This window comes from Hyperolius riggenbachi, chromosome 5 (genome assembly GCF_040937935.1).
Source record: "Hyperolius riggenbachi isolate aHypRig1 chromosome 5, aHypRig1.pri, whole genome shotgun sequence".
Lineage (NCBI taxonomy): Eukaryota > Metazoa > Chordata > Amphibia > Anura > Hyperoliidae > Hyperolius > Hyperolius riggenbachi.
The window spans coordinates 21,277,070-21,303,208 of NC_090650.1; the positions used below are offsets into that span (position 1 = coordinate 21,277,070).

The following is a 26,139-nucleotide window of genomic DNA, read 5'->3' on the forward strand; positions in this document are numbered from 1 at the left end:
ATGAAAGCCACAGAGCATGCAGAATAAGGGTGGGGCCGAGGAAGAGGCTCAGGAGACACCAGCCTCTGGGCACAGAGCCCTGAGGGCAGGTGTCCACCCCTCCCCCAGCCGAATACAGAGCATGCTCGTAACTGTGACTCATCTGTCAGTGCTGCCGGGCTCCCTGTTCACCCCATTTTCTTGAAGCATCTCATCTCTATGATGCCCTCTAGTGGTGTCTTTCATTACTGGTGCTGCTGGAAGGGGTGATAGAGATCAGATGATGTGACAGAGAGGGCTGGAGAGGGATCCTGGTGGTGCTGACAGGTGAGTCACGGCTACAAGCATGCTCTGCTCTGCCTATGGGGGAGGCTCTTTACTACTGAGGGCACATCTGGCTATCTATACTGGGGAAGAGGGCTGCCTAATATTGGGGGCACATCTTGCTATCTATGCTTAGTTGGGGGGGAGGTTACCTAATACTGGGGCATATCTGGCTAGCTATACCGGGGAAGGGGGCTACCTAATATTGGGGGCACATCTGGCTATCTATGCTGGGTTGGGGGAGGGGGGTTACCTAATACTGGGGCATATCTGGCTAGCTATAATGGGGAAGGGGGCTACCTAATATTGGGGGCATATCTTGGCTATCTATTCTATACTGGGTTGGGGAGGGGGACCTACCTAATACTGGGGGCACATCTAACAGCTATACTGGGGACGGAGGCTATTGGGGGAACATCTGGCTATACTGGGCAGGGAGCTACTTAATACTGGGGGTACATCTGGCTACCTATACTAGGCGGGGGGCTACTTAATAATGGGGGCACATCTGGCTACCTAGACTAGGGCAGGCACTGGAGTGCCCGGAAGAAACTCACACAGAGTTGGGGAGAACATACAACCTGTGTGCAGATAGTGCCCTGGCTGGGATTTGAACTTCGGGCGAGTGTGCTAACCATTATGGCACCGTGAAAATATCACACAACTGAGGAGAAAAAGTGAATTAATGAAAGCACCTGGGGTCCATTTCAGTAAACTTTCCCCAAGTTCTCTCCTAGATGATATTTTAAAATCTTGCCAAACCAGCCAATATTTTTTTTTTTTACTTGAATTTTTATTAAACTATTTTGTATTTATAACAATGTACGTATTTTAAAGGCATACTCTAAATAATTTTGACACTACCTTTCACCTACTTTTTGCTACTTTCTTCATCTAAAAAAGTGCCGAATATGGCAACAGTCACATTTGGATTCCGTAGATCATAGAAATCTGACAGGTTTTTGGACTAGCCCATCTCCTCATGCGGGATTCTCAGGATTTTCTTTATTTTTAAAAGCACTTAGGCCTGGTGCACACCAAAAACCGCTAGCAGATCTGCAAAATGCTAGCAGATTTTGAAACGCTTTTTCTTATTTTTCTGCAGCGTTTCAGCTAGCGTTTTGCGGTTTTGTGTAGCGGTTTTGGTGTAGTAGATTTCATGTATTGTTACAGTAAAGCTGTTACTGAACAGCTACTGTAACAAAAAACGCCTGGCAAACCGCTCTGAAGTGCCGTTTTTCAGAGCGGTTTGCGTTTTTCCTATACTTAACATTGAGGCAGAAACGCATCCGCAATCCAAAATCTGCAGCAGCCCGGGAGTATGCGTTTCTGCAAAACGCCTCCCACTCTGGTGTGCACCAGCCCATTGAAATACATTACCCTAGCGGATCCGCACCCGCAAGCAGAACGCAAACCGCAGCGGAAACGCTCCGGTGTGCACTAGGCCTTAGTGAATGGCAGTTGCTCAGTCCAACTGACTGAATAGTGTGCAAATAGTGCGTGTAGTGTGCAAATAGTGTGAATAGTGGCCTGCATCTTTGTATAGATCCTTTACAGGAAGTGCTTTTGTAAAGAATAAATGAAATACTGAAAATCCCCCATGAAGAGATGGACTAGTCCAAAACCTGTCGGTAATGTCAGATTTCTACTACCTACTGTAAGTGACAGCAACATAGGAAAGTAATTTATGGCTCATTTTACTCTGGAAGAAACATTCATCTTATTTTTATGTGTAAGCATGTATTTTAAAGTTTCCAATTCCTTGCGATACTGGCCCTTTAAGCCAAGAGCAAGCAAGAAAATTATTAATTTTGACAGTACTTTTTCATCTACTTTTTAGTACTTTTCAATTGCAGAGTGTTGAAAACTTATTTTAAACAGAAGATAAAAAATGATCTACAGAGTAAAAATGCAGGAGAAAAAATGTAATAGTCTAAGGCCCTCGTGTCTTATGGCCCATACTCATGGGCTACAATTGTCGCCGCAACATGCGGCGCGCGCGCGTGCGTTGCGGCGACAGGTCGCCCGTGAGTATGTGGCGTTGCACGGGCGCGCACCCCGAACTGTCGCCCGCCGCTGATGTCGCCAGGCGATTGGCGCGGTCAATCGCCTGTCGACAGTCGCCACCGCATCTCCGCCGCAACTGTCACTAGTCCGCGTGAGTACGCGGACTAGCGACAGCAACATAATAGCAAATAGACGGCGCTTCCGGCGGGGGGAGGGACAACAGCGACAGCTTCCGTCGCATTAGTTGCCAGGTCCCTCCGCTGTGTGTATGCGGAGGGGCCTGGCGAGGAGCTGTCGCCGGCCTGTCGCCCACACGCTCACGTGTGCTGGCGACAGGCCACTTTTGTGGCCCATACTCACGGGCTGCAAAAGTGGCCTGTCGCCAGCACACGTGAGCGTGTGGGCGACAGGCCGGCAACAGCTCCTCGCCAGGTCCCTCCGCGTACACACGCGGAAGAGGGACCAGCGGCGCGACGGAAGCTGTCGCCGACGTTCCTCCTCCCCCCGCCGGAAGCTCCGTATACTTCAATGGAGGTTGCTGTCGCTAGTCCGCGTACTCACGCGGACTAGCGACAGTTGCGGCGGAGTTGCGCCATCGACTGTCGCCAGGCGATTGACCGTGCCAATCGCCTGGCGACATCAGCGACGGGCGACAGTTCGGGGTGCGCGCCCGTGCGACGGCGCATACTCACGGGCGACCTGTCGCCGCAACACGCGCGCACCGCGTGTTGCAGCGACAATTGCAGCCTGTGAGTATGGGCCATTATAGGTAAAGCGTAATTTCATCATATGAGGATTTTTTCCCTCCATTTTTTACTGCACCATGAAGGGGAGAGATAAATGATATTTATACTTACACCATTTGCGGCCACAGACTGCTATTTATGGCCCACTGTTAGAACCAAGACTCTAATAGATTTGGACGCGTATGAAGGGATATTGTCCAGCCCCTCACAATAGCGGAGTGTTGATCACATTCTCTTTTGTAAGAGCAGCATTGTCCCTTGTCCAGCAACTGGTCTGCAGCCTCACGAGACAAAGGAAAACAGGCTGGGATTAAGGCAATACAAACAAGAGATGACCAACAGAGGAGGTGCTTGCTTGCCCCAATCTTGGGAACAATAGGCCGGCCTTTATTAGGTTTTCGGGATACCCAGAGACTCCACATTGTCAAATATTCTCTTCTTAATTTTGTGCCCCACTGCTAAAGCTGCCCAGAATCATGCCTGAGATCTGGAGGGGAGCTAATCATCGGCTTTGCAATCCACGGGGGGACGTGGTTTTGCTCTGAGCCCAGGGAAGGCAGCCAGGCTCCGCTCTTGGCGGGGGCCCGCCGCTCACAATGGAAGAGATGGAATCAGGCAGACTTAAGACCTTTTATGAGCTCTGGGATGAGAAAAACTCAGTACGTTTCTTAAATTAAAATTGGTGGGTGACACTCTCGGCCAAAATGTAATGAAGTCTGAAGGAACAAATGGCATTTATTTGGCGTGCACTGCTGGTGAAAAAAAAAAATTGTAGAATCCAGTCAAGCATTATCTAGGATAAGAAGAAAAGGACTGAATAAAGACAAATTTTAAGGAAAGAAAATAGTTTTGAACAGTGTGAATGGGGGTTAAAGTAAACCAGCGGCAAACCTAAACCAGAAAATCCCCAGATACTTACTTAGGTAGAGCGTCCGTGTCCTCCTCGCCCTTACCGCCACTCCCTGGGTCCCTCTAGAGCAGGGGTCTCAAACTCAATTTACCTGGGGGCCGCAGAAGGCAAAGTCAGGATGAAGCTGGGCCGCATAAGGAATTTCACAATTGCGGCGCATCGCCGCCTCTGCCCGCCCCTCTCTCTTCCTTCACAGAAAGGGGCGGGGAGAGGCGGCGATCCGTGCGGCGATTGACGTCAGGAGGGGCAGAGCTGAAGCTGAAAGCTCTGCCCCTTCCAGGAAATGCCTGCGGATTGCCCCCCGGGCGATTTGGATCGTTTAGCGGCGGGGATGCGGCGGATTACTTGGGAGCACTGAAGCGAACTATAAGGAAGCTTTTGCCGGCGAGGGCCACAAAATATTGTATCGAGGGCCTCAAATGGCCCGCGGGCCGCCAGTTTGAGATCCCTGCTCTAGAAGTTTGTAGCTGTGCTCCTCTACCACTTTTTAGTCTTGTTGTCACTCAATACAATCATTTGGATGTCACCTGTTGGAGAGCGTGGATACTACTTTCAAGCTCACGTTGTGTTTCTCTTCTTGCACGAGTCCAGCCGTACTGTGCCCAAGGCCAGATTTACACTTTTTGTCTCCTTAGGCCAAGTATGTTGTGGCTTGCCTTTTACATGCAGCAGCACCCCTCACATTCCATGTACTTTAGCTACTCCCATTTCATGTGCAGCCCCCTCTTCCATGTGCATCATCCATGTAAGGCAGCCCCTCCCATTCCATATGCAGCCCCCTCTTCCATGTCTAACATCCATGTACAGTAGCCCCTCCCATTCCATGTGCTGCTCCCCTGGGGACCAGTTTCCCTTTTTCATGATTTGAAAGTCCCCCATTCATATGTATCAACTCCTCTTTTATGTTCAGGTGCCGCTCCGGCTGCAGCCGCACAAGGCCCGGGCCTACGTGGCCATTCCAGAAATCTGGCCTTAACTGTTACAATACAATACAATAATACAATAACATTTGTATAGCGCTTTTCTCCCATAGGACTCAAAGCGCTTAGGGCCCGTTCACACTTGTAATCGCAGAACGCCGGCGTTTACCGCCGGCGTTTTGCGGGAGTGATTTTCCCGCGATAAACGCGGAAAAATCACTGGACACTGCGGCGGTTTTGGAGCGATCGCGATTAGCGTGCTATGCACGCTAATCACGATCGCAAATCGCGAAACGCTCGTCGCCGGCAAACCGCTGCATGCAGCGCGGTTGCGGTTATCGCTAACCGCAACCGCGGCAGTGAGAACACTGCCACTCGCTACATTGTGTAGCGGTTCTTGCAGAACTGCTAGCGGTTTGCCGTGAGCGGGAATCGTGCGATTCCCGCTCAGGTGTGAATGGGCCCTCAGGCTCTCTCAGATTCAGTAATTGGTAGTAGGATGAAGTATTCACCCAACAAAAGTTATATTTCTGCAAATGCCAAACTGAACAGGTTGGTTTTCAGTCTGGATTTAAACACGTCCAGGGATGGAGCTGTCCTGATCTGTTGAGGTAAGGAGTTCCAAAACGTAGGGGCAGCATGACAAAAGGCTCTGGGACCAAAAGTTTCCAAATGGACTCTGGGTATAACTAGATTATTAGAACCTGAAGATCTGGGACGCCTCTGCAGGATCCAGAAGCTTCCCTCTTTCTAGGGGAGTATATATATATATATATATATATATATTTTTTTTTATTTTTTTTTTGCCTTTGGTTCACTGACTCCTCCATTGGGCAGACTTTCTGTACTTCAGGTCCTGATAGGAAGAGATTAAATCCCTCCAACAGGTGAACCCTCCAACAGGTGAGGAGACAGCAACAAAGACAAAATTTCTATTGTGAACTATAAAACAGAATACCCAAGCAGCTCAGGGTGACCCAAAAACTACTAGGAATGTATTGGGGACTAAAAGAGAGACTGACCTCGGCCTCTTTTAGTCCCCTATACTTTTCTAGTAGTCTTGGGTCTCCCCGAGCTTTCAGTGTACTGTAAAGAGTATTTCATATTCCTGTAAAGTTTTATTTCAATCGCTAGTTTTCCAACCCCCGGACCACCAGTTCATACTAAAGCCATGTAGATCCAACTGATGGAAAACTCCCTTCAATGGAGATACACACAGTGGTGAAAGCTAAAAAAATGGTCTGTGCCTGGTCCCAAACTAAATACCACATATACTCGCATAAGCCGAGGCCACTTATTCCTCAGAGACTATCTTCTTTGCTACTAATGTTTTAATAATTATCAGTACTACACAAACAAATCATTACATCATAAGTTTTTTTTGTCACTTTAAAGGGGGATCCCTTTACCCCTGCCCCCCAACTCCCATTTATATTCTCGCTTATTATTTGAAGGGTTAATTTTCTCCGTGTTGCACTAATTTCAGACAAGCGTTACAGACAAGCAAAAGAAAAGAAAGAGATTCTTGTGCGCGGCGAGGCGGTTTACTCGCTCTCTCTTTTTTTTTTTTTTTTATTACTAGGTACATCAATTAACACAGCACAATTTAGCAGAACAGACTTGAGAAATGAGGTCTCAGCACCCGGGCGCAGTCAGGTGGTGCTCGCACAAGGGGACGCTGTGTGCCCGCGCGGCTCTCGCTGCCAGCTGAGGACGGCCATGTAGCACGCTGTGAATCTGGTGACCTTTGTGGTACAAGTTTAATCTCCGCCGCTCAGACACAGGCCAAGATTGTTACAGCGAATCGTCTGTCTGCAACTGCTACTCTGACGGGTGTTGCTGGGAAATGTGGAGTGGGGACAACAACAGTCCCTCTTTATTGCTGATATAGTTCACCGCTGGCCCAGGAATAATAATCTGCAGAAACAACCATCCTTCAATCAAAGTAAAAACTCCATATTTGTGTGGAAAAAAAAAAATCTATAGGTACAGACCTCTAGTCTTAAAAAATCTTTATAGCATTTGAAAAAGCCCCATTCACACTAGAGCGTTTTGCAGGCGATTTCAGCAAAACGCTCAAGCGCCAGCGCTTTTTAAAGCGCTAGTGCAATAATACCCTATGGGCCTGTTCTCACTTGAGCGACTTGCGTTAATCGCCGGCGATTAACGTAAATCGCTCAAAAAATATTTGTATCCTGCACCATTTTCAGGCGATTTCCCAGCGATCTCGTTTAGTGCTATAGAAGCACTAATCGTGATCGCCGGGAAATTGCCCCAAGTGTGAATGGCGTTAATCGCCAAAAAACGCCAGACCAGAACGCTAGCAAAAGCGCTAGCGTTTTCCGCCTGCGCTGGAGCCAAAAGGTAAATATTTACATCGCCGCCACTCCGGGAGGATTTTCTCTGCCGCCGTGGGCCGAGGAGGACGGGGGAAGCCTCAATAGGATCCGGAGACTTCCCCCACCCGAGGTGAGTAACCCCCAGGGGAGGTTTTTTCATTACAGATTTTCTTTAAAGCGAATTGTCTGACAAATTAGTAATTAATTTCACATGTAACAGTACTTATGGGCCGTAATTTCATGATTTTGCGTCATTTCGCTAAAATGCAAAATGTGATCCTTTGGGAACAAGTCAAATTTTTTTTTATTCAAAAAGACCTTGTAGTATTTAAGAAAATCAATAAAAAAAAAAGAGAAAACAAAAAATGTTTTTTACACCCGGTGCCCTGTATAAAATAAGTATGCAGAACTCGGACCTTCAATATATATTAAAGTGAGATGCAACAAAATAAGATTTTACTGAATTTTTTCACTTATTCCCACTATTCCCCCTACCTATTCTGGTTTGCAATTCACACAAAAAAATGTTTATGACTGCCGCAGTCGAAATTATGCATAACATGCAAAATCTACAAATTGATTACATGAAATCAATTCCATTTCAATATCGATAGTAGCAAAAAAGTTTCTGTACCGTGTTAGTCAACCAAATTATATAGGTAAAAAAAAATGTTTTGTAAAAAATAACACCTTTTAATGGCTAAATGATAGAGTTAAATAATGCAAGCTTTCTGGGATCTAGTCCCCTTCTTCAGGCATATTTCTAAATCATTTTACCTGCATCAATGTTTTACTTCAGCTAACATCTGGAAATTTGCCTGAAGGGAACTAGATCCTAGAAAACTTGCATCATTTAACTCTAGTTAGCCATTAAAAGGTATTTTTTACAAAAGGTTGTTTTTTTCTACCTATATACATTTCAATATCGTAATTGCTTGTAATCGTAATTTGCAAAATTATACGTGAAATTTAGCATAAGCAAATGTAACACATTACGATCAGCACTACACCTGGGTTAATCCAGTGATTGGCAGCAGGCATTGAAACTCTCTTCAGTGGTGTTCTAAGGGGGTAGTGCAGGGAGAGGCCCGTCCAGCCCCCGTACAGCTGCAGTGTCCTGGCCGCTGAGTATAGCACGCAGATGGAAGACATGCCGCTATCTCACCTGCTCCCTGGAGTCCAGCGATGTCAGACTTCCTGTCACTGCTCAGCTCTCCCCCTAGTGCTGGCATCACTTCCTGCCCTCGCGTAATCATGATGCAGGAACAGGCAGTAGGGGAGAGCTGAGAGGTGACAGGAAGTCTGACATCGCTGGTCTCTGGCGGTGGAGCAGGTAAGATACGCACGTCTTTCTGCTGCGCTGTATTCTGCATGGCTAACCTATTCTGGGGGCAACTATTTTAGGCTACCTATACTGGGGGCACCTATACTAGGCTCCCTATACTGGGGGCAACTATTTTAGGCTACCTATACTGGGGGCACCTATACTAGGATCCCTATACTGGGGGCAACTATTTTAGGCTACCTATACTGGGGGCACCTATACTAGGCTCCCTATACAGGGGGTGCCTATACCTGGCTAATTTATACTGTTGGCAACTATTCCAGTCTACCTATACTAAGGGCACCTACACCCAACTAACCTATACTGGGGGCAACTATTCCAGGCTAATTATACTGGGGCAACTATACTAGGCTAGCTATACTGGGGCACCTACACCTAACAAACCTATACTGGGGGCAACTATACTAGGCTACCTATACTAGGGGCACCTACACCTAACTAACCTATACTGGGGGCAACTATACCAGGCTACCTATACTGAGGGCAACTATACCTGGAATTACCCGCCATAGCGCACTTACCACGTCACACTCACTCTTTTCCATTTTTGGGGGGTGTCATTTAATACCCAGCACCGGGTGTCAGATGCCCTAGGTACATCGGTGGGGGGGGAGGGGGTCATTTAATACCCAGCACCGGGTGTCAGATGCCCTAGGTACATCGGTGGGGGGGGAGGGGGTCATTTAATACCCAGCACCGGGTGTCAGATGCCCTAGGTACATCGGTGGGGGGGAGGGGGTCATTTAATACCCAGCACCGGGTGTCAGATGCCCTAGGTACATCGGTGGGGGGGGGGGGTCATTTAATACCCAGCACCGGGTGTCAGATGCCCTAGGTACACCACTAACTCCCTTATAACAGTTTATGTTAGAAACACTATGGAATCGCTCTGTTTTTTTATAGCAGAGAATAGAGTAAGCAAGCTGAGATGATGTTTGCCGCTAAAGCTTGCCATGTATACAGCTGGGCTGTAGGGATCTCTTTCTTCTCAATGTAAGTGGATTCGCTTATTTAACCCATTTGGGACTAACATGTTCTTGCCTCTGAGGCTCTATTCACACCTGCGCTTTTGCAGGAGCGATTTTTCCGCGATTTCACGCGGAACAATCACTGAACAGTGCAGCGATTTTGGCGCGATCACGTTTTGCTCTTCTATAGCACTGAAACGCGATCGCCTGGAAATCGCCTGAAAATGATGCAGGCTACGCGTGTGCGTTTGGCGTTTTTGGGCGATTTGTGGCGATTAGCACTAATCGCCCAAGTAAGAACAGGCCCATAGGGTTTCATTACGCTAGCACTTTTAAAAAGCGCTAGCGTTTGAGCGTTTTGCCGAAATCGTGGGAAAACGCTCTAGTGTGAATGGGGCCTTAAAGCAGACCTGAAGTGAAAATAAACTTCTGAGATAGTTAATTGTATGTATACAATAGAACATTAGTAGCAAAGATAAGAGTCTCGCATTGTTATTTTCTAGTACAGGAAGAGTTGAAAAAAACAAACAAAAAACACTTCAGTTATTATCTATGCAAAAGAGCTTCTCTGAACTCATTGACCAAATGGGTGGAATACAGTCCTGTTTTCTGAAGCACATAAACAGCCAAGAAACAGTGAGAGACAGCTTGAGATAAGGTTTTACTGCAGGAAAGTTCAAAGGGTCATTTTTTTTTTTTTATAGCTTATAAGACAAAGTGTGATTTTTAAAACTGCAACTGTGACAGTGTGAAGCAATTGTGTAGCCGCGGCGGTGCAGAGTAATCCGCGAGGAAGTATCCTTTAATCGTGCGGCTGTAATTTCACTGACAATTGTGCGGAATCTCACAAACAATGCTGCAGTCATCGAGAATTCCGCTGGAATCCGCATTATTCCTCCGCCGATGACATCACGGCGGTTTTGCTGGGTTGTTGTGGCACGCCTGGGCTCCTGTGCCAGCTTCATGGGCCCCCAATTATCCTCTCCATCTGTAGAGCCAGGATAAAAGGAAAATGAGAAAATTACCCCCTTTCAACTTCTCTCCAATTAGAGCCCATGCCTGATCCCCGTCAGTGTCAGGAGGATTCCTCACTGCGGTTCTACAAGGCAGCTGTCATCTCCTCGGCATCACCGACGCACGGTAGCCTAAGCCAGTAACGAGGCGCGAGTCTGCCAGCTTTTGGGTTCATATCGCCCTGAGCTAGACAGGTGTGATGAGGGGGAAATAAATAGCATCGCAGGTATGTCACTGGAGTACAGGTGTTCGAGGAGCTGGAATGCCTCCGTCACGTAGGGTGAACTGAAACAGACAGCCGCCGACGCTGGTTAACAGGCAATTACGGATCATCAGGAGGGCAGACGGCTTACTTAGAGCGCATAATGTGGCATTGTGTTAGCCTGCAGAGCAATAAGGGAGGAAGAGGTTGGACTGGGGCCCTTCTGCAAATGCTGGAGAACCCTCCAATGGTGCTGTGCTGGTAATGATCGCCTCTGTATGTGCTTGAATAGAGGCAATAATTAACAAACTATTCCCCTCTCCGTATTGATAACACTCTAAAACTGTGCCTGTCCCCTCCCCTGCTTACTCCTCTGACACTGCAGCTGCTCCCTCCCCTGCTTACACCTCTCTGACACGGCGGCTGTCCCCTCCCTGATTACACCCCTCTGACACTGCAGCTGTCCCTTTCCCTGCTTACACCCTTCTGACACTGTGCCCGTTCCCTCCCATGATTACACCTCACTTGTCCTCTTCCCTCTTTACACCTCTGTGACATTGTGGCTGTCCTTTCCCCTGCTTACACCTTTCTGACACTGCAGCTGTCTCTTTCCCTGCTTACAATTCTCTGACACTGTGGCTGTCCCCTTCCTGCTTACACCTCTCTGGCATTTCAGCTAGACCCTCCCCTGCTTACACCTCTCTGACACTGCAGCTGTCTCCTCCCCTGCTTACACCTCTCTGACACTGCAGCTGTCCCCTCCCCTGCTTACACCTCTCTGACACTGTGGCTGTCCCCTTCCTGCTTACACCTCTCTTGCATTTCAGCTGTCCCCTCCCCTGCTTACACCTCTCTGACACTGCAGCTGTCTCCTCCCCTGCTTACACCTCTCTGACACTGCAGCTGTCCCCTCCCCTGCTTACACCTCTCTGACACTGCGGCTGTCCTCTCCCTGCTTACACCTCTCTGACACTGCAGCTGTCCCCTCCCCTGCTTACACCTCTCTGACACTGCGGCTGTCCTCTCCCTGCTTACACCTCTCTGACACTGCGGCTGTCCTCTCCCTGCTTACACCTCTCTGACACTGCAGCTGTCCCCTCCCCTGCTTACACCTCTCTGACACTGCAGCTGTCTCCTCCCCTGCTTACACCTCTCTGACACTGCAGCTGTCCCCTCCCCTGCTTACACCTCTCTGACACTGCGGCTGTCCTCTCCCTGCTTACACCTCTCTGACACTGCAGCTGTCCCCTCCCCTGCTTACTTACACCTCTCTGACACTGCTGCTGTCCACTCCTCTGCTTACACCTCTCTGACACTGCGGCTGTCCTCTCCCTGCTTACACATCTCTAACACTGCAGCTGTCCCCTCCCCTGCTTTCACCTCTCTGGCACAGCAGCTACCCCAGTGACTGTATCCATGCTCTTAGAAGACGCCTCTACATTGGTAGTCAACTCCGACTCTTCGTGACCACATGTAGTTTTGCACATCAGATGCCTCTATCAATCACTGCTTTCTCAGCTGTTGCATAGGCGTGTTCATAGCTTCACATATGCTGTCTATCCATCTTAGCCTCTGCCACCCTCTTCTTCTTTTGCCCTCAGTTTTTACCACCACCAAGCATTTCTCCAAAGAATCCGGTCTTCTCATTATCTTACCAAAGTATATGAGTTTTTATAGTAGAATCAGGCCTTCTAGTGAACACGCTGGCATTATTTCTTTAAGTATTGGCTGGTTAGATCTTCTAGCAGTCAAGGGAGCTTTCAGACTCTTAGACACTCTCAATTCAAAACAATCAATTTTTCTACGCATGACTATTTATAATGCAACTTTCACAGCCATCTGCTACTACTGGGAAGACCAGAGCTCTAACTATCCTGATCTTTGTTGGTAAAGTGACATCTCTATCCTTTAGTACAGGGGTCCCTAAACATTTTGGGGCGAGGGCCGGGTCAACATACTTCAGAGTGCTGGGGGGCCGGAGTATACTTGAAATGATGAAGTAGTCTTTGTGGGCCAGACAGTGAACCATACCCAGGTGACAACCTGCAGTCAAATTGGACAACAGTGTCACCTGATGTGGAATTTGATTGGAAACCAGCGAATCACTGCTTTCTGGCTTCATTCAATATGCAGACCACCAATAATTGATGTAAGATGTAGTTGACAGGATCTATAATACATTTTGTGTGTGGGGGCCGGTAAAAAAGCCTCAGGGGGCCACATTCGGCCCGCTGGCCTTAGTTTGAGGACCACTGATTTAGTATCTTGTCAAAACTTTCCATCCAAGCAAAAATCATCTCTCAAGGTGGCCACTAACGGGTCCAATTTTTGGCGAAAAATCGTTTGAGCGATCAGAAATTCTTATCGGACTAAAAATCGTTCACTACACCATCAACGAACCAATCTTTGCTTCCTATCACAACCAACAAGTAAATCCATGATTTGGTTTGATAAAAATTCAATTGGATGACTATTTTTATAATCGTTTGTTATCGATTGTGCCCATCAACTGAGATTATTTACAACCAATCCGATCAGAATTTCTGATCGCTCGAACGATTTTTCACCTGAAATTGCATCATTGGTGGCCACCTTTAATCTCAAGGCTAAAGTTAGGGGTGGACTTTGTATTATGCAGCCTGAACTTTGCAGTTACCCGCCCACCATTCCAATTCACTTGCCCTCTTCAACCCCCCTTCCCCCAGACAGGCCGCTGGTTCACCTGCTCTGACTCAGGCGGCCCCCTCCTCCACAGAGTCTGGATCTCCCTTGCTGCACTGCCCGGTGCAGTGACAATGCATACTTCAGATCAGTGGTGGCCCGCAGTAATGGTACATATATAGGAAGTTAGCAGTGATGTCACTTCCTGTATACGGTGACATAGGGTGGCATCCTTCAGACCTAACTGATCTGTGGTCTGAAGTATGCCCCCCCCCCCCCACCGGGCAGTGCAGCGAGGGGGATTCCTGACTCTGTGCACGAGGGGGACCACCTGAGGCAGAGCAGGTGAATGAAAGCTAGCCAGTGGAGGGAGGGGGGAAAGCAGTACCTATACTGGGGGACAGGCTACCTATACTGGGGGGACAGGCTACCTAATGTTGGGGTTGGGGTCCTCAAAATATTTTTTTTTTAAAAAGTCTATAACTGGCACTGGCTGCAGTCACTATTTGCAGAGATCTTCAATACCAGGAAGACGAAATCTTATGCCTAATACACATGGTACGATTTTCCGTGCGATAGATGGATCTGATGGATAGATAAAATCCGTCACGTCTGATATTGCTCCCGATTGTTTCCGCGCTTGATTTCTCATAGCGGTAAATGGAAAAAGATAATAAAAATGAATGAAGATAAGAGAATTGAGTGCGGAACCGTGTGGGAAAAACGATAGGGTCGCAAAATCGGCTGGAAAATCTTACCGTGTGTACCCAGCATTAGAGGACTATACAATTTTAAATATTATTGTATAACCATACATAGAAAAACACTGGCCTGCCAGCCTGGTGAGAGGGCTCTATACATATTTGCAGGGTATGGCGCTGTCCTTTGTAGCAGGAGGATATTTGCTTTCTTAATCACTGTAGTAATAATATCGTCCCATATCAAAGCGTTTCACTGTCAAGCACATCCTGTGCGACTCCTAGAGAGGTGTGGAGAGCTCCGTGTGAAGGAGTCCTCACAGGAAGCAATATGACAAGAGTTCCTCTGCCTGATCCTTCTCAAGAGACCCTCACATGGATGAAGAGTTGTCCAGGAAGAGATAGGGAGCTCTATAAATCATTAATCGTTTTCATGACATAGTTTGCCAACTCGGGACAATGTGCATAATGCAGGAAACTGGCCTGTGGTCTTTAAAGAGGCCCTGTAGTAGAATGTAGTGACTTATTCAGGATACCCATTTTTACAGTAATTATCCTGGTTGTAACATCAGAAACGCTTCCTGTTTCTACATACTGCTCCCAGTGATGGCTAGCCCAGGCTGTTTAGCTATGCAGAATCCCCACCCCTGAGCATTCTGGGAGACCATGTATAGGTATATTCTGTACTGGCTTCGGAATTCTCAGAACCAAACATTCCGCAGTGATGAGCCAGACAGGACAAAAGATGTCGCCACCTGCTCTGAATTTTAGAATGTAAATTGGGAAAGGTTTTACAATGGGCAAGCGCTGACTAAATAATTTATAAATTAACCACTTCTCTCCCTCGGGACGAGTATCTGCGTCTCTGCTTTACCCCTACTTCCCCTCCCCCAGGACGAGGAACTACGTCCCTTGCTGCTGCACGCTCCTGCTTGCCCCCCGCACGCTCCCGTGCTTGTTACCACCGCCGATCTCTAGACGGGAGATCAATGATTGGGAACACAGTGGGAACAGATCCATTGATCTAAGTTAGTTAGTGTTACCTCGAAACAAGTAAAAAAAAAAAAAAAGTAATTGTTCCCATAGTTGTTTATGCACTTCCTCCCCCTCCCTTCTGCCCTTATTTTACCCCTCCCCATCCCCCCCCCCAAACCCTGCACACTCCCGATCCCCCATCAATTTACAAACTCCCATAGGCATGTGACATTGGTACGCATGCGACAATATCGATTCAACCACTTTTTTATATCTTGACTAAGGGCCTATTTTATCCATTTACCCTATAGTTTTTTAAATACATTCATTGGAGGATCCATCAATTTTACGTTTTGGCTCCTGATACTTTTTAGGTTGATTTTTATGTGTTTTATACTTATTCACTGTGCATATATTTTGTGTAATTGTAGGCTATGTACGTAGGTGCAATTTTTCACAATTTGTATTCACCATGTTGAAGTCCACAATTTTGCAATAATAATGTGGCAGGTTAAATGGTCTGATAGCGCTGGTTAGCAAAATTAGACTGTTATATGAGATGTATTATGTCCTTTTAAAGTTTTATCATAATGGGATTATTGTCTGTATAATTTATGTAGCAGCACAGGTGCACGCGTTGTGAGCCAGTTTATATCCCTATTATGCGTATATGTGTATGCCAGATCTGGCTGATACACATGCACATTTGTCGCGATGTACAATAAAGTTTGTTCTAACCCTTTTTTTATCAGTTGCCATAACTACGGCATCTAAGCGGATATAAGTACGCTTCCCCGTGCGCGTGACGTCATCTGATGAAGGCGTAGAGCGCCGAAACGCGTCATGACGTCAAACGCACCGCGTCCATAGGCCCCGCCTACCGCCTCGCAAGACGAGCCTCCTGGAGACATCGGACACGCCGCTGCTGGCCACAGCGCGTGCAGCCTTGCCGCAGAGGGGTACAGCGGGTGGCTTAACCGCAGACAAGCGCTTTTGAATTCTTCTTCTTGTGAGTATCTACTTTTTATGTGCAATAAAAGTCCTACCTGGTTAACGCACTTAGAGCGCTCCTTTCTTTTTTAAATGTATGCAGTTTGAAAATGGACCAATCAATTTCAACCCAGGTTTAAAATGATTGGTCCATTTTCAAGCTGCATACATTTGCATAAACATGTGCATCCTTTGCATATCTTTAATCATCCCTACTTCACACCTCCCCCAGGATAAATAAGGGCAGAGGGAAGGGGAGGGTGAAAATGGCAGCTCCTACAGCTATTAGAAACCAGGAAAAAAAAAAGCTGCTTGGATCCCTTTAAAGAGAATCTGTATTGTTAAAATCGCACAAAAGTAAACATACCAGTGTGTTAGGGGACATCTCCTATAACCCTCTGACACAATTTCACCGCTCCTCGCCGCATTAAAAGTGGTTAAAAACAGTTTTAAAAAGTTTGTTTATAAACAAACAAAATGGACACCAAAACAGGAAGTAGGTTGATGTACAGTATGTCCACACATAGAAAATACATCCATACACAAGCAGGCTGTATACACCCTTCCTTTTGAATCTCAAGAGATCATTTGTGTGTTTCTTTCCCCCATGCACTGAAGTTTCAGGCTGCTCGTTTCTTCCTGCAAACAGCTTTGCCCTTGTCTGTAATACTTCAGTATGTGAAAGCCCAGCCAGCTCAGAGAACGATTTATCCAGCTTGTAAAAGATAAGAGAGAAGAGAGAAGCTGCTCTAATCCTAAATAACACACAGGCAGTGTGCATAGAGGGGCCTGGAAGGGGGAGTTCATAGCAGAACCACAACACTGAAGAACTTGGCAGCCTTCCAGACACAGGCTGACAAGTCTGACAAGAGAGAGATAAGTTGATTTAGTACAGAGACAGTGATAGTATAAAGTGCTGCAGTAAGCCAGAACACATTAGAATAGCTTTTGGAACTTGTGGGATGATAAAAAACAGGATGCAATTTTTGTTACGGAGTCTCTTTAAGCACAGCAGAGTCCACAAACAAGTATTGCCGTTGATTTGTGCTGGTTGGTTGACTCTAGTTGAGTTCTGGATAACCGGGACTCTAAGGTATGAAGCTTTATTGTCCTATGCCCAATTTAAATTGTTTAGGGCTACGACTCACTTATGGACTATGTTCATTTGGACATCTATAAATGGTGTTTAGTAGGCGGGAACTTCCATGAAATACAAATGATACTGAGCTCATGCAAAGTTTTACGCTAATTGTATGCAAATTTATGCAGCTGGAAAATAGACACCTAGATTTTCGATATGCACTTGCGCTCACCATCTGTGAGGCTGCATGTTTGTAGAACGTTGCGGATTTGTTTGGCCAAATTGAAAATACTGTGAGAAGTCTTGTTTTGTGATATGATTCTTGTTTCTTTTTTCTTATATACAGTTTATTACCGAATACTCCCAAGAATAAACCTCAATAACATTATCAGTATCTTATGGACCATCTCCAATCAGGAGGTAAATTGTCACCCTACAACGTCTTAGGATAGGCCAATTTTGGTAGCTTTTGGGATCACCGGCAATTCCCCAAAACGCTTTTCCAATGTAATAGTGTGTGGGGGGGGAGGGAACGCATAAGTGCGATAGGGATTAGGGGTAATTGCAATCGCAGAACATGCAGCAGTTTGCACCCAATGCAAAGTATATAAGCGCTGCAAAAATCGCTTATCAAAAGTGATTTAGCAGCGCTTTGGGGGGCCGAGTTGTTACGCTTTAAAAAACAAAAAACTTTATTATACTTACTCTCTCTGTATTTCCTTCTTCCATCCGTAGCCCGCCCCAAAAGGAAGAGGTCACAGGCAGGGCCGGTTCTCTCATGAAGCAAGGTGAAACATTTGCATCAGGCACAGAGATTTCAGGGGCAGCATTTTTGTGTTGTGTGTACCTTCCTGAGGAGGAATGGAGTTGCTGAGGGTTGAGCAGTTTGTTTGTCACAGACTCACAGCCAGCCAGCGTGCTATTGTGTTGAGCTGCATTTACATTGCTTCATTTAATGTTCTCACATGACATGCTGCAGCATGTCATGTGAGAACATTAAATGAAGCAATGTAAATGGTCGGTTGCTGTGCAATCATTCCAAATTGGGGTGGAGGGCGGGAGTGGCAGCGCATACTCACAAGTTTGCCTCAGGCAAGTCTAGAACCGGTGTAATGACAGATAGTGCAGCTTTGCATGCGTAGTAGGAGCCTGAGTCCCATTTAATTGTGCTGCCACGTAAAACGTCCTAAATATCTCCGCTTCCACACCATGTACACTCCCGAAATTTTCAGGAAAGGGAGGGGGGAGGGGACCCCCCCCCCCCCGATCTAGCTCTGTGCCGAATCGCAGCCCCAGAGCCCTGCTGGTTCCCGAGATAGGTTTGCTTTAATGAATCTTAGGAGCCAGAGGGGCTTGCGGGCTGCAATTTGGCACAGAGCTAGAACAGGGGATCCCCTCCCTACCCTGAAAATTTCGGGAGTGTACGTGGTGCAGAAGCGGAGATATTTCAGGAAAATAATATCTAACTTCCCACTGAGCATGCGTCATACTCAGTGAGGAAGGCTGCTTCCGAGCTGCACTATCTGATATTACACCGGCCCTGGTCACAGGCGCTCCGCTGATTGGTCACCTATGACCTCTTCCTTTAGGGGGCGGGGCTACGGACGGAAGAAGGATGCCTGGTAAGTATAATAAAGTTTTTTTTACAAAAAAAAAAAAAGTAAAAGTGAATCACTAATTGGAAGCGCTGTATAGTTTACTGTACAGTGCTTCCAAGCATTGTGCTGCTGTGATTTTGAAGTGCTGCAGCGATTCCTAGTGTGTTCCTAGCCTTACACTTTTTCTGGTTAACCTGTGTGCATCCTCTGTATATCTTCCTGTCAGCTCACCACCACACTAGTGAGCACCATTACTCACCAGCACACACTTCGGTGCAATTACTTCCCCAGAACACGCTTCCCTTCCCATTAGTTCCTCCTAAAAGCATGTCAGATCCAGCAGATAAAAGGCCGGGAGCACTTAGCAAATTGCTCCAGCCATGTTCCTCTATGGGAGGGAAGAACACCAGGATACCCCCCCCCCCCCCCCAGCCCCGCCCCACCCCGGGAGTGACGTGCCGCTGCCTCAGGTGGAATTTCGAGACTGGTATCACAACATTTGGAAGAAATGTTTAACTGCCGGGGTCATCTGGACACATTAGGCCTAGAGGGATATTCTGCGAGCTGATTAACTCCGCGGTGGATATTTCATGTCGAGACTTTGTACCTTTCTAGAGTTACTGATCGGCAAGAATGTTTCAAAGCCTCGCTGCAGTTCCGGCCACCTCACATCACCAGACGCAACGCTTAAACTCTCATCCATCCAGAAGACAACGTGAGTCACTCCTCACACTGTGTATCCAGAGAGGCCTTGCTGGTCGCATTGAGTAACTACTGCTGGTACTCTCAGCTAGTGGGTGGCCCCCTAGCTGCCTGCCCAGTGAACCAATAAGGGACGGCGGAGCCTGGACAAGCACCCAAGGCTGAGACACCAAAGTGCGCCCCTCCATCCCCCCCCCACTCCAGCCATCACACACTGATTGCTATTAGACTAAGAGGCGCCCCAGGGTCCCAACACCTTAATCTCTAGTTATCTGGGTTGCATCCCTTTTTCTTATTTCTCTCTGCTTCAAACACAGTAGGGGAATGATAGCTGAGAGAGTTGTGCGCCCCCTCCTACACTGCGCCCGAGGCTGGAGCCTCTCTTGCCTCTGCCTCGGCCTTGAGGGACGGTTTACATGGTGTTCCGGGGGCATCTTGTTTATCTAATACTAAACGACGTAAGCGCTTTCTGCAACTTTTTGGCAGTGGTTCTCGTTGTTCACCCATTGCGTTGCATTGTGGGCCCCATGCGGGCACAAAACCGCTAAACCAGGGCCGCCTTCAGGGCATCACAGGGGGGACTGCTGTATGGGGCCTGAGTGAATATGGGCCCAGCAAACAGTGCCACACACGGGCCCCAGCTGCAGTCTGTGTCTGTCCTTGTGGCTGCCCATTAATATGGCGAGAGGTGACGGGAGACTCATCCAGGACGGAGCAGTCATCTGATGGGAGGTATTATGTCTGATCAGGAAAGTATTTTACCCCAAGACCCCTCCCCCCCCCCAATCCTGCATCACTTTTTTACTTTATGTACTCTGTAAAGATTTGTAGGTGGAATTAGGTCTTAATGGTTACTTGAATTGGGGAAAAAAACTCTCAGTGTTGGGAAGCCTCTGGATGGTTCAGAGACTTTCCAGATCCTCCAACAGCCCACCTTTCCAAAGCAGGGTTCTTCGATTAACTATTTGAATTAGCCAGGGGCAGAGATGGCCACCTGACGCCTGCCTCCTCTCCGCTCTCCCGCCCGCCTACCTGGCACACACACTACCCTTCTCATCCATGCATCTCCTTCCTCAATCAACCGGTGGCACCTGCCGCCCTTCCCTATTAGAGATGGCCCGAATAGTTCGCTGGCAAACGGTTCCCGGCCAACTTCCGGGTTCGTGATCGCGGAAAACCGCAAACTTTTCCGGAAGTTTGATTCGCCCCCATAGTACATCATTAGGGTCAACTTTGACCCTCTACATCACAGTCAGCTGGCACATTGTAGCCAATCAGGCTACACTCCCTCCTGGAGGCCCTCCCCCTCCTTATAAAAGGCAGTCAGCCTCAGGCATTTTACTCACTCGTGTGCCTGCAGTAATTAGAGAAGGGAGAGCTGCTGCAGACTCTCATAGGGAAAGCTTAGTTAGGCTCTTGTAGGCTTGTTAGCTTGCTCCTTGCTGATTCTTATTGCTAAAAAAGCACCCCACAACAGCTCTTTTGAGAGATAATCTTGTTCTTGTGATCTATTTATTTTTTCTTTTTATGTGTCGCCCACTTGCATTATATTTATATACAGCACTATCAGTCAGTCGCAGCTGGCCTTTGGCTCCTTAATTCCTACTGTGCCACTGCCAGGCCCAGCACATTCAGTGACTATCTGCGTGTGTGACTGGCAGCTGCACATTTGTAATCCCAATCACTGAACCTGTTCACTGTTTAGTCCACCTACCTACCTACGTGAGCGCACGCATTAATACCACCAGTCATTGCACCTGTTCACGGTACGTGTGTGTGTGTGAGACAGGTGCACATTTGTAATACCCAGCAGCACTGCATATACCTACCTACCTGTTGTTCAGTGCACCCACCTACCCACGTGAGGGCACGCAGTGTGATATTTAATACCACCTGTCACTGTACCTGTTCCCCGTACGTGTGTGTGACAGGTGCACATTTCTAACACCCATCACTGCATATGCCTACCTGTTGTACAGTGCACCCACCTACCTACGTGAGCGCACGCAGTATGATATACTACTCCGTGCATATTATTATTTATTGTATTTATAAAGCGCCAACATATTACGCAGCGCTGCATACCTGTTAACTGCGCCTGTGTGACTTCACATTGTATTAGTCAAGTCAGTGCATACCTTTCACTTCATCCCCCCCGATATGGACAAAACAGGTAGAGGCAGACCCAGAGGAAGGCCACCCGGCAGGTCTGTCCGAGGTCGTGCTGATGTGGTTTCGTGCGGCTCTGGACCAGAAGAAGGCACGTCCCATCAACTCCCAAGATTGTCAGGACGTGGTTGACTATTTAAAACAGAACTCCTCATCTTCAGCAGCCACCAGCGGTACTACTAGCACCACATCCGTTCCATTTGACACTTCGCAGGAGTTATTTAGTGGGGAATTAACTGATTCACAGCAACTACTGTTACAACAAGATGAAGGCGCTAAGCAAGTTACACCACCTCATATGTCTGAGTTAGGCGACACTATGGACGTAAGGTGTGAGGAGGAGGATGATGAAATGCCTGCTGTTGGTGCAGTTTATGAGGTGTCTGAGGCAAGCGAAGCTGGGCAGGATGATTATGATGATGACGATGATATGGATGCCACGTGGGATCCTAAGAGACAAGATGACCAAGGGAACAGTTCTGAGGCGGAGTCAGAGAGGAGTAGGAGGAGACAAGTTCCTGAAAGAAGCAGGGGGAGCTCGTCATCAGAAACAGCTGGTGGCAGTGTCCGGTGCCCTGTATCGCCACCTATGGACAGCCAGCCAACATGCCCTTCAACGTCAGCTGCTGATGCCACCACAGTGCCATCACCCCAGGGGGGCTCAGCGGTTTGGAAAATTCTTAGTGTGTCTGCCTTTGATCAGAGCAATGCCATCTGTTCTCATTGCCTCCAAAAATTGAGCCGTGGAAAGGCCAACACCCACGTAGGGACAACTGCCTAACGAAGGCACATGCAGAAAAGGCACAAACTGCAATGGGAAGAGCACCAGAGGAAAAGCAGCACACAAAAGAAAAGCCACCGTCCTTCTCCTCTTCCTCCTTCAGGTGCAGCATCTTCAGCCGCTTTTTCCCTTGCACCTTCACAATCACAGCCACCCTCCTCCACTCCGCCTCTCACATTGAGCGGTTCCTGCTCCTCTGCCCACAGCAGCAGTCAGGTGTCCGTGAGGGAAATCTTTGAGCGGAAGAAGCCAATTTCTGCCAGTCACCCCCTTGCCCGGCGTCTGACAGCTGGCTTGGTGGAACTGTTAGCTCGCCAGTTGTTACCATACCAGCTGGTGGACTCTGAGGCCTTCCGTAAATTTGTGGCCATTGGGACACCGCAGTGGAAGATACCAGGCCGCAATTATTTCTCTAAAAAGGCAATACCCAAACTGTAACATGAAGTTGAGAGGCAAGTGGTGTCATCTCTGGCACACAGCAGTGGGTCAAGGGTCCATCTGACCACGGATTCCTAGTCTACCAAGCACGGTCAGGGCAGGTACATTACTTACACAGCCCATTGGGTCAACCTGGTGACCGCTGACAAGCAGGGAGTATGTGGCTGTGCAGCAGACCAACTTGTGACACCTCCACGGCTTGCAGGCAGACCTCCTGTCACCTCCTCTCCTCCTGCTACATCCTCTTTGCTGTCTTCCTCCTCCTCTTGGCAGTTCAACTCTACTGGTGCTGCAATCTCCTCTCCAGCTACACAGCCAGAGCTCCCCAGGGCCTATGCTGCATGCCAGGTACGACGGTGTCACGCCATCTTAGACATGTCTTGCCTTCCAAAGCGGAGAGTCACACTGGAGCAGCTCTCCTGGCTGCTCTGAACAAACAGGTGGATCAGTGGCTGACCCCGCACCAACTGGAGATCGGCAACGTGGTGTGTGACAATGGCAGCAATCTCATTTCGGCTTTGAATTTGGGAAAGTTGACACATGTACCCTGCATGGCACATGTGCTCAATCTCGTAATTCAGAGATTTGTGTCTTAAGTACACAGGCTTACAGGACGTCCTAAAGCAGTCCAGGAAGTTGTGTGGGCATTTCAGGTGGTGTTACACGGCCATGGCACGCTTTGCCACGGCCATGGCACGCTTTGCCGATATTCAGCAGAGAAACAACTTGTCGCTGAGACGCTCAATTTGCGATAGCCCAAATCGCTGGAATTCGACTCTCCTGATGTTCGACCGCCTGCTACAACAGGAGAAAGCCGTCAAACAGTATCTCTACAACTACAGTCAAAGGATACAGTCTGGGGAGATGGAGATGTTCTGGCCAAAGTACTGGACACTGATGCGAAATGCCTGCAGGCTCATGCGGCCGTTTGAGTCGCAGTGAAGGCGCCATCAGCGCCTTCCCATGTGCCTTCTTCCTGGAGCGTGCCATGCGTAGAGAGGTGGATCAAGCTGTGGAGGAGCGTGAACAGGAACAAGAATGGGAGGAAGAGTTGTGGGATCAATTCTCAGCAGAAGCAGATGATTCCTCAACACCTGCAGCAGCACAGAGGGGGGAGGAGGAGGAAGAGTCGAATGGGGAAGAGGAGTCAGATGATGAGGAAGGTGTTGTTTTGGAGGATGAGGCGTAACAACAACCGCAGCAGGTGTCGCAGGGGGCTTGTGCTGCTCAACTTTCCCGTGGTATTGTTTGTGGCTGGGGGGAGGAGGAGAACTTAGCTGACATCACTGAGGAAGAGCAAGAGGAGTTGGATAGTACGTCTGCATTCAACTTTGTGCAGATGGCGTCTTTCATGCTTTACAGCCTGTTGAGAGACTCCCATATAAAAAAAACTCAAGGGGAATGAGCTGTACTGGGTGGCCATGCTACTAGACCCTCGGTATAGGCACAAAGTGGCGGAGATGTTTCCAAATCACCAGAAGGCGGAAAGGATGCAGCACTTGCAGAACAAGCTGGCAACTATGCTTTACGCATTGTAAAGCATTGTTTAAGGGTGATGTCACAGCACAACGCAATAAAGGTACCACTGCCAGTAATTCTTCTCCCATGTCCACGCAGGCAAGGACAGGATGCTCCATGTTGATGTCGGACATGCGGACATTCTTTAGTCCAGCGCCTCGCATTAGTGCTTCCAGATCCATCCTCCACCAATGCCTGGACCGGCAGGTAGCCGACTACCTGGCCTTAAGTGTGGATGTAGACACTGTGAGCAGCGATGAACCCTTGGACTACTGGGTGAGCATGCTTGACCTGTGGCCAGAGCTGTCCCAATTTGCCATCAAACTTCTGTCTTGCCCTGCTTTAAGTGTCCTGTCAGAAAGGACCTTCAGCTCAGCTGGAGGCATGGTCACTGAGAAGAGAAGTCGCCTAAGTCACAAAAGTGTTCAGTACCTCACCTTTATCAGAATGAATGAGGCATGGATCCCGCACACAGCATCTCAGCCTGCACGCCGTGTGACTGCCTGCCCCAAGACTAAGTCAGTCCCCACACACAGCATCTCTACCGGCAGGCCGCTTGACTGCCTTCTCCGCCACCACTAACAGGGTCCAGGACTCCAGGTGGATTCCTGAATTTTTAAGGCTGCTGCTAGCAGCGGCCGCTATAATAATTTCTCTGGTGCATGTACATGCCTGCCTAATTTTCCTGGCTGCTCTGCTGCTGCAACAACAAAACAAAAGGCATGTACATGTGTCAATTCCCCTTCGTGATCATTACCTTGCCGCGGTGAAGGGACTTGCGTATCACAATGAAGCATTGACCGCCGGCTATATGAGTGTCTTGGGGGATGGCACACCAAAGATAATAGGGTCATTGCTTCATTGTGGACAGACCAAATTCGATTGGCTGAACAGTCACTGTTGTTCTGTCATTGAGCTACCTCAGCCTGGCGACCATATAGACCATATGGCTTGAAAACCGCCATCGCCTGCACTCTCGCCATGTTGCGCACCAGTCCAGCCCGGCCGTCACTACACAAACAGCTGTTTGCGGTGCGTTACACAGTGAGTTTGGTGTGTCAGTGTGAAACAGTACTCTAATAAATCTCCCTGATTGATGTATACATATGCAAGATGTTTTAAAGCACTTTAGGCCTCCAATTTAGCATGCAAAGTGATTTCTGCCCTTAAAACGCTGCTTTGTGTCCAATCCAGATTTTTCCCCGGGACTTTTGGCGTCTATCCCACTCATCCATGCAAAAACTCAGATGTTAGACCCCTTGAAACATCTTTTCCATCACTTTTGTGGCCAGCATAAATGTTTCTAGTTTTCAAAGTTCGCCTCCCCATTGAAGTCTATTGCGGTTCGCGAAAGTTTGCAAGTTCGCGAACGTTTGCAGAGGTTCGGGCCATCTCTATTCCCTATGACATCATAAGCAGGTGAAGTGTCGATGGCCAGTGAGAGGCGAAGCTTTGGCACATAACCAATCAGGCAGGGGTGCTGGCACCAGACCGGCCAATCATAGCTGCCCACTGCTCCTTTTGCTAACTGGTGCTGATGGTCTTGCGGGTGGGACCATGCTACTGTCATTGGGCCAATCACTGCACTCAATCAGTAGCAGTGACATCTGATAGGCCATAGCTTCCCCTCTAACTGGTCATGGTGCTCTCTCACCGGTGATGGGGCTTATATGGGGGTATATATGATATGAGGTATATATAATGGGGTTATAAATAAGAAGTCTAGAACCAGCCCTGGGGGATGCGCAAGTCTAGTAGGTTTCTTCTGACTGTG

At 48.1% G+C, this 26,139-nt stretch overlaps 1 long non-coding RNA gene across 1 annotated transcript in view; it reads right to left on the bottom strand.

Moving 5' to 3' along the window:
* Positions 1 to 6,478: 6,478 nt before the first annotated feature.
* Positions 6,479 to 26,139, bottom strand: part of LOC137519551 (uncharacterized) — a 135,179-nt gene continuing 115,518 nt past the window's right edge. Inside the window, exon 3 of the long non-coding RNA XR_011021006.1 lies at positions 6,479 to 6,803. This is a non-coding gene — a long non-coding RNA (uncharacterized lncRNA). The remainder of the gene's footprint in view (positions 6,804 to 26,139) is intronic.